We start from the raw sequence: 15,758 nt of genomic DNA, 5'->3' as shown, positions 1-15,758 counted from the left end.
GAAGATCCGATTCTGCTTGCACATGCCAAGTATGAAATTTTTAAAATAGAAGTCAGAAACCTATGTCACAAAGGAGAACGCACATCCTAAACTCGACTCTGCTTTGTTAAATTACGTTTCTTATGTCAGGTTTATATCTTATGGCCATTTTCTTATTTTCAGGTTCTTGGAAAGCTCCTGGGAAATTCAACTATCCCAATTAAGAAAAGAAATCGGGGCAGTATGATGTCTGTGGTAGAAGTCGCGATGTTAAGCGCAGGTAAATGAAGTGTGCTAAACTCGCGACATGGCACCGCGTGACTGCCGATAGCTGTCCTAGCATTTCGGTATTTTTATCGGGGTTCTAAATGGGATTACGCGCGCGCAGCAAGGTAGCCGCCTGGCTTCTCGTCGATACCACGCTCCCGCGTTAATTTTCTAAATCCCGCCAGATTAAAATGTATACGTACTCGAGGTTGCGGGAGCTGAGAGCATGATTCTGCTGCTCCTGCTGACATATAAATGACAAAATTCACTCAACAAAACTGGGGCGACGGCTCGTCTGGATGAGTTCATTTGTTTACAATCGTCACATCAAGCGCATTGACGTGACACTGCTTCGTTCGAGTCTGGCAGGATATTTAGGGCACGAGTAACGCAGATATGTTCAACTGAGAGCGGATCACAGGCTCATACAGCAGTGTAGCGCAGCGGTACGTACCAGTGTGAATTTCCCATGCGGGAAAAGGTTAGCGCTGCCTCCTCTCTCATCATGTCGCCGCTGCTGCCAGTGTCACCTTGTTCCGAAGCCGCCGCTGGTTCGAACAAGTACGGCTCAATATCATATTCCCTTGAGCAGCGTAATCGTTGCATGTTCAGCAGCATATATCCACAGAAAAGCACGTGCGTGCATGTACAATCGCTTGGACCGCCGCTACCACTGAATGGCACGCCGTCATTGACGTCACGGCGCGCTTGACCAATCACAGGCAGGAGCGCCACTTTCAAAACGCCCCACGGCGTTGCTGCACGTTTTTCTGATTAAAAAGTAGTTTGCGGTCACTTATGACTAAATTTAACGTGGTATTCGTGTTCAGGGGATCGTAAACTGCATATCTGTATTCCGAACTCTTTCTTTTTAAAAAGTGATGCAGCTGCCCTTTAAAGGCCATTACAAGCACTTGCCCTCCTTCCTTCACGAAGCTCGCGACTTTTCGTACTATACTCTTTCCTCTGTGCGAGAAATACTGGGGGTTTACATTGAAGAGGCTTTTGATGCTCCCCTCGGCTTCTTTACCCACAGAGACGATGACAATTGTTTGGTGTAGCGCACTTCACTTTTATTGGGGACGTATAGGACGAAATAATGCAATAAATGTGCAGTAGATACAGCTCTGTTCGTCAAACAGTTAGTGAGTTTCCATCCTTTGTCTATGCGATGTGCTCAAAGCATGGCTGGGGCACACCTTGGTTATATTTTTGAGCGGTGGGAGTCGGCTGTAGTTTTGACGCGTAGACGTTGAGGCCGTCGTACGCAGCTTTTGTGTAATTGTTGCTTAGACACCATTTCCGGTTGGGGGTGGAGCATTTTCATTATTTAGCCTTGAGACCACTGCCCCTCCAGCGGTGGATGTGCTCAGTTTCCAAAACAGAGCGTATATGCGGTCCGTCAACTTAAAGCCTGCGATGAACTCTAACGAGGTGCAGAGCAGGTTTGACGGTACGCCCTCTCCCCTGATGAGGTGGTTTCCTGCGGTTGCTAAGAGGGGCTCAGTACACGGCAGTCAATGCAGCTGTACGGAAGTGAACAAATTTGGCATGTCTCATTGTAAACGGAGCGCAGGAGGCGATTAACTGAAACCCTCCAAATGCTGCATTTTCTGGAGGTTGAACATTCAAACTTAGCTCGGCAGAAATGGTCTTGAGGCAGCGTTCTGGAGAAGCTGAGCAGCGTAACTTGCAAGCTGTGGTGTCATGTTTCAGGCTACCTACTGCAGGGGTATAACCTTTGGCTTCGCGTTCAGCCCAGTCAAAAAACAAAACTGCATACCTGCGTCAAATATACGACAAAATAGTCGGTAGTTCTGTCGTAAATATAGAAATTTTCTTTAGTTTTGTAGTACTTTCTATAGATCTGCAGTTCTTTCTGTGCTACTTTTCGGCAGTCTGTGGTTATGTAGTACTTTTCGGTCATAAATATAAACCTTTTAGCCTTTACATCAAACTTTCTCTTGTCACAACAAGTCCACTGTCAAACCCCGCACAGATACGTTGTTGTGACAAGAGACAAGACCAGGTGCCAAGCGTATGCTCGATTTCTTCGTGGACAACGTGCAAGAGTGCCTCTAGTGCAAGCTGCTGCAACAAAGGTAGCAGCCGGTGTAGCTTCTCGCAAACAGCCTCTCATTTATGTCCCATAGGCTATATTCGACGGTAGGTCTGCCGGCGTGATTTCTTCCGGAAGGTGCCTGAAGTGGCCTGCTTTGTTCGGCCGCCCGCTGTCTTCTCGATCGTAGATGTTATTTCGCTTAACTCGTTCACACTTATAGGCGACTTATGTAGAAGAAATGCAAAATGTCCCTATTTGACACCGCCCATCAACAAGGTCTCGTATATTTTCTCTGAGATTTAGGGGCCAGCCAGGCGGAAGAGACACTCGTTTCTTTAAATCCATCAAGAACAGGCTAATTGGGGATTTTCACTTTGCACCCTGCAGTGGTAGAGAGGCTGAGCACTCCTCTGAAGACGCTCTTAATACCACCGAATGTTCCTTGTTGAATATATCACCATAAAAGAAAAAGGCCCCGTGAATTTTATAGCACATTTCGGAATATCCCTGAAGTCCAATAGAAACGCCTGTCCTTGCTTGCATTGAATCTTTCCACGCTGTCGAAGAGGTCAGTCAAATCTTCTGCATATTCGTCAGGTAGTCAGGGGAGTATGGTGCGTCACGAGACTCTAAAAACGACTGAAGTGCTTGATTCGTAAAAAAGACGGAAGTGGCGCTTTAGTCAGTCCATGTTTCAGGGCACATGATACACTAACGGTGGCCAGCGCATCTGCCAAAAGTTAGTGGAGATCACAGCTTCATGGGAAACTAACTAAGCGAGCAACTTATGAACTCATTATAGGCCAGACTCACGTCCCGCAAAGAACTCAGAAGCTCACCTGCAATGGGCAAGCATACCTAGAGCTCTTCGCAAGACAGAGTGCCTGCTGCTGTCTGTAACGCGCGTATTATAACTGCCTAGGAAAGTTCCAGAAAAAAAACGAAGTGTAAGAACGGTAATTTAGGACAGTCATGAAGCACACGCACGTGCCCACGATGACAAAGGGTAACTGAATGTGTCCAATTGTCCGAATTCTCTAGCCGTTAAGCCACCGCTTCATGGTCTTGCCTTTCGAACAGAGAAACACAGGGCGAAATGATGCGTGACGGCACGCTGAACCCTGCTTGTCTTGCCCGTTGTACTACCCTGCCACTCAGGCGTACTCACATATATCGATTCTGTGTGGTCTGCTCCGTGTCGCTGTCCAGAACCAGCACCGACCGCCTGCTCTGGAACAGCAGTGCTGTGGTCACTATTGCGGCCACAAGCAAGGCTATGGCGGAGGCCACGGTACATGCACGGCAGACTTCGCGCGCCCAGTCTGCGGCGGGTGGACTGGGGAGGTCGCGTGTCTCCAGTAGCTCCACCTGAGTGTAACCTGCCTCGTTGAAGGTGATCCTGACAGACAAAAGGGTAACACAAAAGTATAAAAATAGATAATTCTCAAATATACCTGTTATTGACAATGTATTACTTGCACGGGAGAGAGAGAGACAGAAGGAGCGTGTTATTGAAAAGCAGAGAATTTAGCCGGCGTTTAGGATTCGCTGATGAGCTACTCTGCACAGATAGAAAATTCGGAACAGAAATGCAGAATGACGGAGATATTGAAAATGAAAAAAATAAAAACATGGAGAGACGAATGCGACCATAAAATGCATACTAAGGTGCAGGTAATATTAAAGTATGAAGCGATGAGATGCATAGTCCTACAAATCGACTTAGAAAGTTCACAGGATGGAAATGCTAGAGAGCGACCTGAGTGTGCCTAAAGTTAGTAGCGCGGAAAATTGATAAGGGTCACATGCAACGTGAAACTATATATAGTCAAGACGTCCAATGTCTTTTAAATATGCAAATATAAATTTCATTGCTTGCCTCTGTTGCCTGGGATAGGTTGAGGACGTAAAACTGTCCATTGTTAGAGGCAACGGAGATAACATTTCCAGGCAGTGTTCATAGCAAGTATGCTCGTCAGTATAAGCAGGACGCAGACAAGATGCAATTTGGGTCGCCCTGCAGTTGTGCCCATGTGGACTTCTCGTCTTACCGAAACAGTATCGCAAGGCGTTTGTAAATGCACAGTTCAAGCGAAGCTGGTAATATGATGTTTTCGGATAGCAAGGAGGCCTGGGAAATACACTTGATTTTAGATATAGGTCTACTGAGCGAAGGAATTCGTAATGTTGTGTTGACAAGCTACAAGGTTGACACATGTGTTAAGAGCAAAATGTTTCAGTCATTTGGGATGCATCAGAGTTTGTAAAGAAGGTCCGAATACATCTCTCATGCTGGTGACGTTTACGAGCCTCTTCTGCTTTTTCATTGACTTGAATTTCACAATGCCACAGGAAGGTCAAGACAACGTTTAAAGGGCTTAAGAAAAGTAACAATGTAATCAACCAAGGACTGTAGACATTTTCACGGCGCCAAAGCCCTGCGACGGAAGTCCACTCAGACAGCATCGTCCTGTAAACACACAATTCCAATGGGATTCATCAAACGCCTAGACTGGGGAGCGAAAATTGCCAGGTGTTCATGCGCGTGTCCGTCACGTGGCAGACTCAGGCGAAGGTGTTCCTGTGCTACTGTGCATCGTGCTTTGAGCAAGGCCTAAGGCCTATATAGCTACTGGCAACTTAGCCAACAACGACTAGAACGTGAGCGCGGTCTCGCAGGTAGCGTTTACCTGATTTCACACGTCATGGTCACGTGAGTAGGCTACGCTGCCCCTTGCTAGGGTCCTTACGACTAGGTTTTCATAATAGACGTGGATTGAGGACCGGGACTGAATAAACCGTGCACGAATTTTTATGCACACTGGCGCTCCATATTGAATGGAAATCCTGCCCTCTGCTGGCACACAATAGGCTTAGTTTTTCTGCCTGACCCAATGCCCTCAGACGGTTGATAAAGGTAGAGTGCAGGGGATGAGCACGAGACTCCCTTGATGCGATGGCCAGACGACAGCAGGAACTAAATAAACAAAAATACGCCTCTTAACAACTGGAAACTTTGGAGCAAAGGAAGGATGCTTATAGTATTCACAAAGTTGTTTAAAGCATGTGGAAGAAACACACATCACGAACCACTCAATGAATATTGTGGGTATTATGTCGGCGGTTGGAAATGAGGAATAATTTACGCTCTGCACACAGCGATTAGTTTGCGTATTTTACGGAAAATCACGTCTATGCAATTCGAAAATTCAATAAATAAAAACAAGCAGTAAAGGTTCTTCCAGCTTAAGTACGGAGGTAAGCGCTTGAGTCCGGTGGCCGAAGGTGGCAGTTGACGACCTAATGAGTAGCGGTAACTTGGTTAGAAATGGGCATCCGAAAATGAATACAACATATCGGACTACAGCTTACTCGTCCCTATTTTTTATGTACCCAAGGAAAAGGCGTGAAAACAAATAGCGTAAAAGGCGAGGGAAGAAACTGCGTTCCATTGCACGCATATAATTAATTTGATCAGTTGGATGCATTCAAGTGTTTCGTAACTGCCTGTATATGAAATTGGGAATCAAACTTTATTGCAGAAGTTCCGCTTTCCTGCCAAACAGCCCTATTAAAAGCCATCCTCCAAATGTGAAATAAGCAGCTCCAAGTACGCAGTCCTCTATTATGCAACCTGTGTTTTCTTCTCGATATTTATTGTTCTTTAAGGCTGTCCAATACAACATATGTCTTCCTCTTGAATGAACCATGTTGACACGCGCTTCTCATCAGCCGTTGAACTCTTGCACTATGCAGATTCGCGGTACAGGTTGCAATTACATCAGTGCACTCACCTTGGAAGCGTACTTCCTGCAGCCAATTCCTGCCGGTATTGACGCAGTCTTCGGGCCGCTGGCGACTGTCGACGCTTGTGGGACACATTCACCGCCGTCGTCGCCTCCATGCTGGCGGTTTCTTGGCTGAGCTGTGTGGTAAACAGCAGACGAACTCTCAAGAAGCGGGAAGAGGCGCAGCAAACTGCTCCCACGCTATAATAGCTAAGACGCTAGCATGAGTTCAAACGCGAGAAGAAAGAATTAGAAATCATATTCTGAAACCTGGAAGCTAATTATGAAGGCAAAAACGTGAAACATAAATTGCAGTTAACACTAACAGGCACACTAGCGTAGACCGATGGGTTAGTCAGTTTGACATTAAAGGAAATGCATGCCAGGAAGAAAATGAGGGAGGAGGGGACAAGCCACAGTGCTGTATTTTGTCCCCTCCCTCGTGTTTGTGCTAGGGCGCTGCCTTTTACTAGGAAGTTCACTCTATCAGGCAGTTTTACGTAGTAGATAGCTGCGAGCCTGTTTCATGAACTAATACCACTCAAGCGGAGTACTGCAATCTGTTAACAATTTCATCGTTCCTGAGTTTAACTTCCTTCTCTATAGCTCTATTACAACGGTCAGCACTTAGCCATTTGAAAACTGCAATACGCCGCTGCTCTTTCATTGTAACCATTGCCTAAAGCGTAGTCTACACGTTGTAGAAAGATCTTTTAATTCATTTTGTTATGGCCTGCAGTGAAAACCTGCTATGACTAGAAGTCGGACTGTAGTCAAGCTTGCCCTTCACCTAGTATTTATGCGCATAAAGTTAACATATATGCACTACCGCGTGCCCCAACAGTTGCGTCAACGTAAAGAAATTGCTAAGAGAAAATTTCTTTCAATCTTCTCGCAAATGAACCATCCAAAATTCGGGCACGGTCGCTGTGTATTTGTCCAGAAGGTAAATGTGAAACGAATAAAACTGTTACCTGCTGCAAGAAATAGCAGCACAGCACGCCTTGTTACTTGAAGTAAACGACTAGACATACATGGCCGCGGGTAACAGTTTAGTAAAGGACGTATGAAGCAAGTGGGAAGCTTGCATCGCATGTGCTCAAAACACATCTAAAGAATAAGCAGTAGCCATAAAAAAAATGCAAATTGATGAAACTGCACAAGAAACCAAACCATATTATATTAGTAACGAGGAGAAAAAGAACCTATATGACATTAAAACCTATAAAATGACAAAGTCATTGACGAAAGTGTTTGTGCAGCTTGTTTTGGAATGGTCTGTGATTGCTGATAGATGCGATACTGTCGAGAAGATCATTCCAAAGAACAATGGCACGTGGAAGTAAAGATGAATAGAAGGCTTTGGCTCTTCCGTGTATGAGTTTAATACTGTACTCGTTATGTAGGCGGCGTTAAATGCGTGTAGGTTCTTCGATGGGCAATGGAGATGGCCTGGTGCTGTGACGATATTTGTGAAGTAAGCATAAAAGAGCGATGGAGCAACGAATTTCTAAAGGTACAAGGGAGATATCAAGTTTCATCTTAGTTATGCTGAAATGGGGGGGGGGGCACTGGACTTAGCTTGTGTGACGAAACGAGCGCCTGCATTTTGCACGGATTCAAGCAAGTTTATTAGGTACATTTGACATGGGAACCACGTAGGTAAAGCAAATTCTAAGTGAGGACGCGCTATTGTCGAGTCATCCACTTTTATCATGTTATTAGAGGGTTTCGCAAGTTACGGCGCAGGTGCCCAAGTGATCTTGAAGCTTTGCCACAGATTAATTGAATATGCGTGGCCCATGACCGATCATGCGTGAGGTGAATACCTTAATACTTATACGAAGATGCCCGAGACACTACAGTACCGTCAATGGTGTACGAGAAATAAAAATTAGGACGCTTGCGAGTGAAAAAGATGACCATGCATGCAGTTGAGTTGAGCATCATTTTCCATTTTTTACACCATTTTGAAATAAGGTTCAGATCAGTCTGGAGAGCCAGATGATCATCTATAGAATTAATTGAGCGGTAAATGACGCAGTAGTCAGCAAAGAGTTGTATGGAAGAAGATATGTCAATGGGCAAGTCAATAATGTATATTAGAAACAATAATGTTCCAAGAACAGTACATTGAGACACGACAGATCCTACATCTCAGAGTAGGGAGGTGAAGTTGCTAACTGCAGTGAACCGCTGGCGAAAAGAAAGGAAGTTACGAAGCCATGACAGTGTTAAAGAATCTAAGCACAGAGCAGACAATTTTAAGCAAAGCGGGATTGAACAACACGGTCAAAGGCTTTACCAAAATCTAAAAAGATACAGTGAGTTTGTAGGTTAGCGTCCATGTTGAAATGCAAATCAGTCGTAAATTCTAGTAGTTGAGTGTCACAAGAAAACCCTTTCCGGAAGCCCTGCTGATTAGGAGAAAAGAAATAATTTAGTTCCAGGTGGCAGTAAATGTAGGAAGCGATAATGTGCTTGAGTAATTTACCGCAAATGCAAGTTAGCGAAATGTGGCAGTAGTTTTCCGATGAATTTCTATTTCCACTTTTAAACACTGGAACGATCTTAGCAATTTTCTAATCTGTAATATGCAAACAAAATGATAAATATTGCTGACAGATGAAGTAAAGAATTTCGCTGCAGATAAATACAGTGTTTTTAATATTTTATAATTAACGTTGTGAACACCACAGCTGAAGAAACCTTAAAGTTTGCAATGAGATGAGCGATTCCGTCAGCAGTAATATTAATAGGAGCCATATAATCATAATCATAATCGGGAACAAACATGGTACTGTCTATTTCTACTCCGGGGCAGAAACAATATGAGTACCTACTTTATTACCAGGATTAGGCCTTCAAATCGTTTTAGGAATATCTACTGCTAAAACGCTGTTCACAAAGCGCAGAGTCATAATTATCTAACGACAACAGCCTCCGAGTTTTTCGTGCGAGAGTAGAGCAGCCGCTGATGGCGCACGCTCTCTATCTGCACAGCCCCTGCGGACAAACAAGGTCTGTGCCAGAACAAAATGCGACGCCGGCATCGACATATTGCCATTAGAAAGGAACTCCTATTGTGGCTATCACTCCGAAATAAATTGCTAACATGTACATATACTAGGGCAAAAAAATCAACGGAAGAGAACAAATATGTTGTCAGTGCAATAACATGCGAAGCTACTTTCAAAGACCTTCAAGGAAAACGTCGCCATTTATGCCAGAGGCCTCGACTCTTACTCATCTCAGCTTCGTGTGATGTATGTATGGGCATCGTGCCATAAACATTGCCGTTACTGACATTTCCGCTGTAGTGCAAATAGTGTCACTAATTGCCTGGTCCCCTTGCGACGCTTCGCATGGCCATATTCTTCGGCTTCTTCTTTCTCTTCGTTAGGCACGATCAGCAAAGTGATGCGGTATAGCTTAAGGTTTTCCTGATCATCTTTACGTCCAAAGGCGATTAAGACTATGAGGAAGGTTGTACTGCAGGACTTAAGATAATTTCGATTACTCTCTTCAATAGAGCCTATAAATCGTTTGGTCACCGTTATTAAACCCCGTTCTCCATATAACTACCGCGTCAGATGCAATACTCCATCAAAATTCTTCCTAGAATATACCCTCAAAATTTTAACAAGAAACATGTTTTATGAGCTGAAATGAATTCGAAATTCTCTCTAAATAATTATAAAGTGCCGCCATTGCAAAAATTTGAGCCGGGTAGTCAGGTATGGATGCCATCTGCGCTTTTATTGGGATTTGGTTTGGTAAAACTTTATTTCCCACAGTAGGGGCCCTGGAGGACACTCGGCTAGGCGCCAGGTGTAGAGGGCAGCTCCCACGTTGGCACAGAGAGCCCGAAGCTCTCCGCCGCCGCGCGGGCCTCCTGGACAGCCCAAAGCTGATCATGTAGTGAAACACTTTTTAAAACTTTTCCCAACGTTCCTTGTTCTTGGCGTAGGCGTCGCTCGATGCACAACAGCACAGCATATTGTTTAAGTCTACACGGTCACTGCACCGTTCACACACATGTTGTGCGTCGTAGTCTGGGTCGATGTGCTTCATGCGCCAGGGGTTGGGGTATGAGTTCGTTTGGAGCAAGCGTAACGTGACTGATTGGCTGCGGGTTAATTTCTTATCCGGGAGGGAAATGCTCGTCTGCCCAGATAAAAGTGCTTAGTGAGCTCGTTGTACGTGAATAATTGATCTCTGTACTCGATATGTGGAGTAGCAGGGGAAACCGGAGAGACGCGGTCGATGAGTCCTCGCGCCTCCTCGTGTGCGATCTCATTCAGATTCCGCAGGCCGCCCCCTAACCTGCCCATGTGTGCCGGGAACCATACGATGGAGTGATCGGTGATGTTACTTCCGCCTAAGATCCGTAGCGTCGTCTTGTCTATCCCGCCCTTGGCGAAAGCTCGAGTGGCTGCTCTAGAGTCGCTGTATACAGTTGTGAAGTCCGAGTCTTCACTTGCTATCGCTGCTTGTTCAGCTACCTCTGGCTTCTTGGTGTAGAGTGTGAGTGAGTTGCGCGTACGCCCGTATCCGTCGACTACTGCTACCGAGTAGGCATGCTTTCCCGGTATGTACGCTGCATCCACGAAAGCTGTCTGGTCGGGGAACTGTGCCGCGTCCGCAGCGAGGGCTTTGGCGCGGGCGAGCCTTCTTTCTTGATTGTGGATCGGGTGTACGTTTCTTGGGAAGGGGGACACTTTGATTGCTTCTCGCACGACTTAGGTAACTGCAGGACGTTGTCCTTTCCTACTATGGTGTTCAGGCCGAGCTTAACGAGAATCTCTCTGCCCGCTTTGGTGCTTGATATGCGTGCAATCTGTGCCGTGTGCTGTGCCTCGATGATTTCGGCAAGGGTATTGTGCACTCCTAGCTGTAAGAGTAGTTCAGTGGAGGAATTATCGGGGAGCCCCAACGCTGTCTTGAAAGCTCGGCGTATGTGTACTTCAAGCCTTCTCTGATGTTCATTTTTCCAGTTGAGCATTGCGGCCACGTATGTGATGTGACAGAGTACAAAAGCATGGACCATTTCAATAGCGTTGTCCTCGCTCAGTCCCCTGTGGCTATTCATGATGCGCCGAAACATCCGGATCGCGTTTGCAATCTTGATCGTGATGCTGTCAAGCATCGCCTAGTTGGACCCGTTGCTTTGGATGATTAATCCTAGACTTCGTATTTTGTCGACCGTGGGTATGCGATTTCCATCCCTGTCATGTAACTCTATGCATGGTGTGTGGTGTCGGCGCCAGTCGTTGGACGGGCGCCCTGGTCTTGGGGGGTGGTAGATGAGTAGCTCGGATTTTCTAGAAGAGCAGCGAAGTCTCATTGGGGCAAGATGGGCCTCGGTAACCGTGAAGGCTTCTTGCATGCGCGCTTCCAATTCCGCATCGCTGCCACCGGTGCTCCAGATGGTAACATCGTCGGCGTATATGGTGTGCTCCACATCAGCAATTTCACCCAATGCGCGAGAAAGCTTTGTCATCGCCAAGTTAAATAAGAATGGTGAAAGTACTGAGTCTTGTGGTGTTCCCTTATCGCCCAGAATAAAGCTCTCCGAGACGTGTTCGCCTATCCGGATAGTGGCCGTTCGATCCTGCAGAAACGCCTTCACGTAGTGGTAGAAGCGTGTTCCGAGATTGTGGTCAGATATGGCTTTGAGAATGGCTTGATGTTGGATTTGGTCAAAAGCTTGCTCCACGTCGAATCCCAGTAGCGCCTTGGTGTCTCGTGTGGGGCGATCCAACAGGCTTTTCTTGATGCGTAGCATAGCGTCTTGCGTTGAGAGACCTGACCTGAAGCCAATCATATTGTAAGGGAAGCACTCCTTTTCTTCTACGTATTTCGATAGTCTATTCAGGATGACGTGTTCGGCTAGCTTTCCTAGGCAGGAAGTCAGTGAGATCGGCCTTAGGTTGGGTAGGCCCAGCGGCTTGCCCGGTTTTGGGATGAGGATCGTATTGGCATGCTTCCACTCTGCAGGTAGTTGGCCGGTTTTCCAGACTTCATTGATTTGTTGCGTTAGGAACATGACCGAGTCGTCCTCTAAGTATCAAAGAGCCCGATTTGTGATACCATCGGGGCCGGCTGCAGAGTTACTGTTGAGTTCGTGAATTGCGAAGCGTACTTCGCTTTCTGTGAAGTCCGTATCTAGCTCTAACTTTGGGGCACCGTCATAGCTTTTCCTTTGTAAGGTACTGGGTAGCCCCGATTTAGGTAAGTACCGTTTGGCAAGGTCATCCAGAAGGGCTTCGGCGGTACTGATTTGCTTCTCACGATGTACTAATTTACTTAGCCTGATCCGTTGCATAGTTTTGAACTTTGTTCCGTGTTCGTCGAGGAGGTGTTTTATGAGTCCCCACCCACTTCCTCTGCGTATTTGCCCATTGAGGGAGTTACATACTTCATCCCATTGTTGTCGGGAGAGAACCATGCAGTATTGTTCAATGGTCTTGTTGAGTTCGGCAAGTTTCCTTCTAGTCTTCTGTTAAGACGTTGACCCTTCCACCTGGCTAGAATGGAATGTTTGGCTTCGAGAAGATTCGCTAGCCGACTGTCCATCCTCTCTACCTTAACGTCCGTGGTAATTGTCCGTTCCGAGGCTGCGATGTCTGCTTTGAGCTGCTCGGTCCAGCTCGTTATCGTGTGCTTTGTGGTTGCTCCTGATTAGTTGGATGGCTGCGCCCGTATTGCACGAAATTTGTCCCATTCGATAAGTTTGTATTCCCTTTGCCTCTTTCCCGGTATCTCTGCATCAATTCGGAGAATATAGTGGTCACTCCCAAGGTCTATTCCCGGGTTGTGCCAGGCACATTTTTCTATGCCCCGGACAAAAGTAAGGTCCGGTGTGGTGTCTCGACATGTGGATGTGCCACATCTGGTTGGGGTCTCCGGGTCTGTGATCAGCGTGAAGTCGAGATCGGAGGCTGTCGTGAGAAGACCATTTCCCTTGCTAGAGGGATACGCGTAGCCCCAAGCCTGGTGTGGGGCGTTAAAATCTCCACCTATAATCAGCGGACTGTCTTTGGCGATGTGAGCAATCTTGGCCAGAATGCCTCTAAACCCTTGCCTCGTATCCTTAGGGCTTCTGCACAAATTGGTGAGGAAGATGCTTTGCTTGTTCCCTACGAGGTCGTTCGGTATGATCTCAATCGTGAGGTGTTCTAGATAGCAGGCTGTGTGGCGGAGCTCATGCCGAATGTACGGGATCTTCTTGCCAATCAGTAAAGCGACGCCTCTGCCCTGCTCTTTTCTGTGGGCTTCGGCCGTATATCCCGTAATGGCCAGTTCCGTTGTGAGTGTTTCTTGTTGCATGATGACGTGTGGTTTCTCGCTTTCTGATTTGACCATCTACAGGAGGACCGCCTTTTTTGAGGCGATCCCCCTGCAGTTCCATTGCCAGACGCGGAGACTGCGTGTCTTATTCGGCACTGTCATGTTGGCCGTTGTAACCTTCTTCGCTTGCAGTGAGACCATCGCGAGGGGGGCCTTGCGCACCGATGTGTTATGAACTCATCCTTGCCATTGCCGATACTACCGTATTGTTTAGATACATTTCCATTTTCTGTACTCGTGAGCTAAATATGTCCATTTTCTCGTTCATTCGCACCATGCTCTCATGGATTAGTCTCATATTCTCGCTCATGGCGTCCATAGCGTCCTTCGTGGTTCGCGGTTGCGTTAAAGCGCGCTTCTTAGAAGGCGGGCATTCTTCGATTTGTTCTTCATGTCTCTTCGTCTCAACGAGTTGGGGAATTTCGATAGCGGTTGATGGCTCAGGTGTGAGCGTTTGTTTACGGCTGTTCGCTTTACCCATTGCAGTTAATTCGAGCGTTAGCTTAGTATAAGCGGCTTTTAGCTCTCTTAGTTCCTGTTCTAACATAGCTATTCGCTCTTTATCAGGATTGCGGGACTCACTTTTCTTTGGAGGCGTGATAGCGTCTCTGACCTTGTCCGCCCACGTGCCATCGCCTCCGTTGTCCTTTCCACCTAAGCGCACCTGAGAACGACTTCCGTTTGTCCTCGCATGTGTGCGGCTCTTCGATTGAGAGCGGGAGCGGCTGCGTGTCGGCGTCTTGGACCTAGATCGGCTTCGTGCCACGTGCTGCTTGTCTTCTTCAATTTGCTGTACTTCCTCTTGTTGCTCCAGTCGCGCTCGTTGTCGTCGTGCGCGTACTACGTATGGAATGAGATAGCGTTTCCTACACACCTTGTCCGCCGTCACGTGCAAGCCCCCGCACAGCTTGCATTTTGGATCGCACACATGGGATGAGGTGGGGTTAGGAAGTCCGCAACCCCTGCATTCGGTTGAGTTTGGCTCGGGGCAAACGTCCGCACGATGTCCGAGTTTGCCGCATACGTAGCACATGTCTACTTGTCTGCGATATAAGTAGCAGGGTACCAGTGTGGGTCCATACCTAACGAAGTTTGGGACGCGAAGACCATCGAACAAAATGATCACTGATCCTGAGTCCTTGATTCTTTTCGCCGCTAGTGCCAAGGGGTTGGGGTCATTCACATGTTTCTTTCAATCGTCCTGTGATCGTCGGCACGATCGATATGTCTGATTACCCCTTTCCAGGTGTCGCTTGGGGCAGTTTCGTAAGCGCTGACTGCGTACTCTTTTTCGGATATTCGGATAGCCCTTATTTGCGCATACTTGTCCGCATTTTCTCGAAAGGGCGTGCTCGCCACCATGATGTTCTGCGTAATATTGGGACATAATATGTCCTCCGTGGTCTGCTGTGGATCAAGATTAACCGCTGCCATTATGGCTTTGCTCACTAAGGTAGGTCCGATCTTTTGCAAGTTCAAGCCGCCCTTTGGGCGAAGCACTATCTTGATGTTGTCTTGCGGCAGGGCGGCATGCGTGAGGCTTTTATCACCCAGGTCTTAATATTAGGAGACTTGCGAGAAGAGCTCACCTGCCCGTCGCTTGCATGTTGTGCTTGCTGTGAAAGTTGCGCAGTAGGTTGGGCGCGTTCCTTCTTCGTTCTCCGGCTGGTCACCACTTTCCAACCCGTGTCGTCTTCTGTAGTCGACGCTTGTGGTAAATACTCCGCAGAGCTATCCATTTCAGCGGTTGCCATTCTCTTCGTGTTGCGCCCAGCGCGAAGGGCGGCTGGCGTCTCGCCGAGCTAGCGCGGTTCTGGCTAGCGCTAGCGTCTGGCGTGCACGCCTAGGCTTAGTTCGGCGGCGGCGTTCATGTGGTAGAAACGTACTTGTAGATTCTTGAAAAATGAAGACCCACCTCAAAATCAGGTAGCCACGAATTCCCTGCCACTTCACTAAACTGCTGGTGCAAGAACTGCGGTGAAAATCGACAGAAATCACTGCGGAATCATGTCAAGATGACGGAGCCGATGGGAACACGTCCACACACCCTGGCGACCGCAGCGCTACTCCCTTTTATTGGGATGCGTCTCCTTGTTTTTATCATTAGTCGGAGCTGCATAACAGCAGGTTGAGGAACACTGGGGTTGATAAAAGCAAGTCATGCAAAGATGGATCACCGCTGTCAACCTCTTTGTCCTTTTCGTCAGTTTGCAAGAAGACTGCCGTGTCGCACACAACCCGGTATGGTCAGCTGCTGTTTTGTCGACGTGAGCAAAAGAGTCCCAAAGTATGCAGAGAAATCCTGATTA

The sequence above is a fragment of the Amblyomma maculatum genome, chromosome 10 (genome assembly GCF_055883805.1).
Source record: "Amblyomma maculatum isolate TAMU_Amacu chromosome 10, ASM5588380v1, whole genome shotgun sequence".
Taxonomy (NCBI): Eukaryota; Metazoa; Arthropoda; class Arachnida; order Ixodida; family Ixodidae; genus Amblyomma; species Amblyomma maculatum.
The sequence above is the reverse complement of the archived record's forward strand: the minus strand, read 5'-3'. Positions refer to the sequence as shown.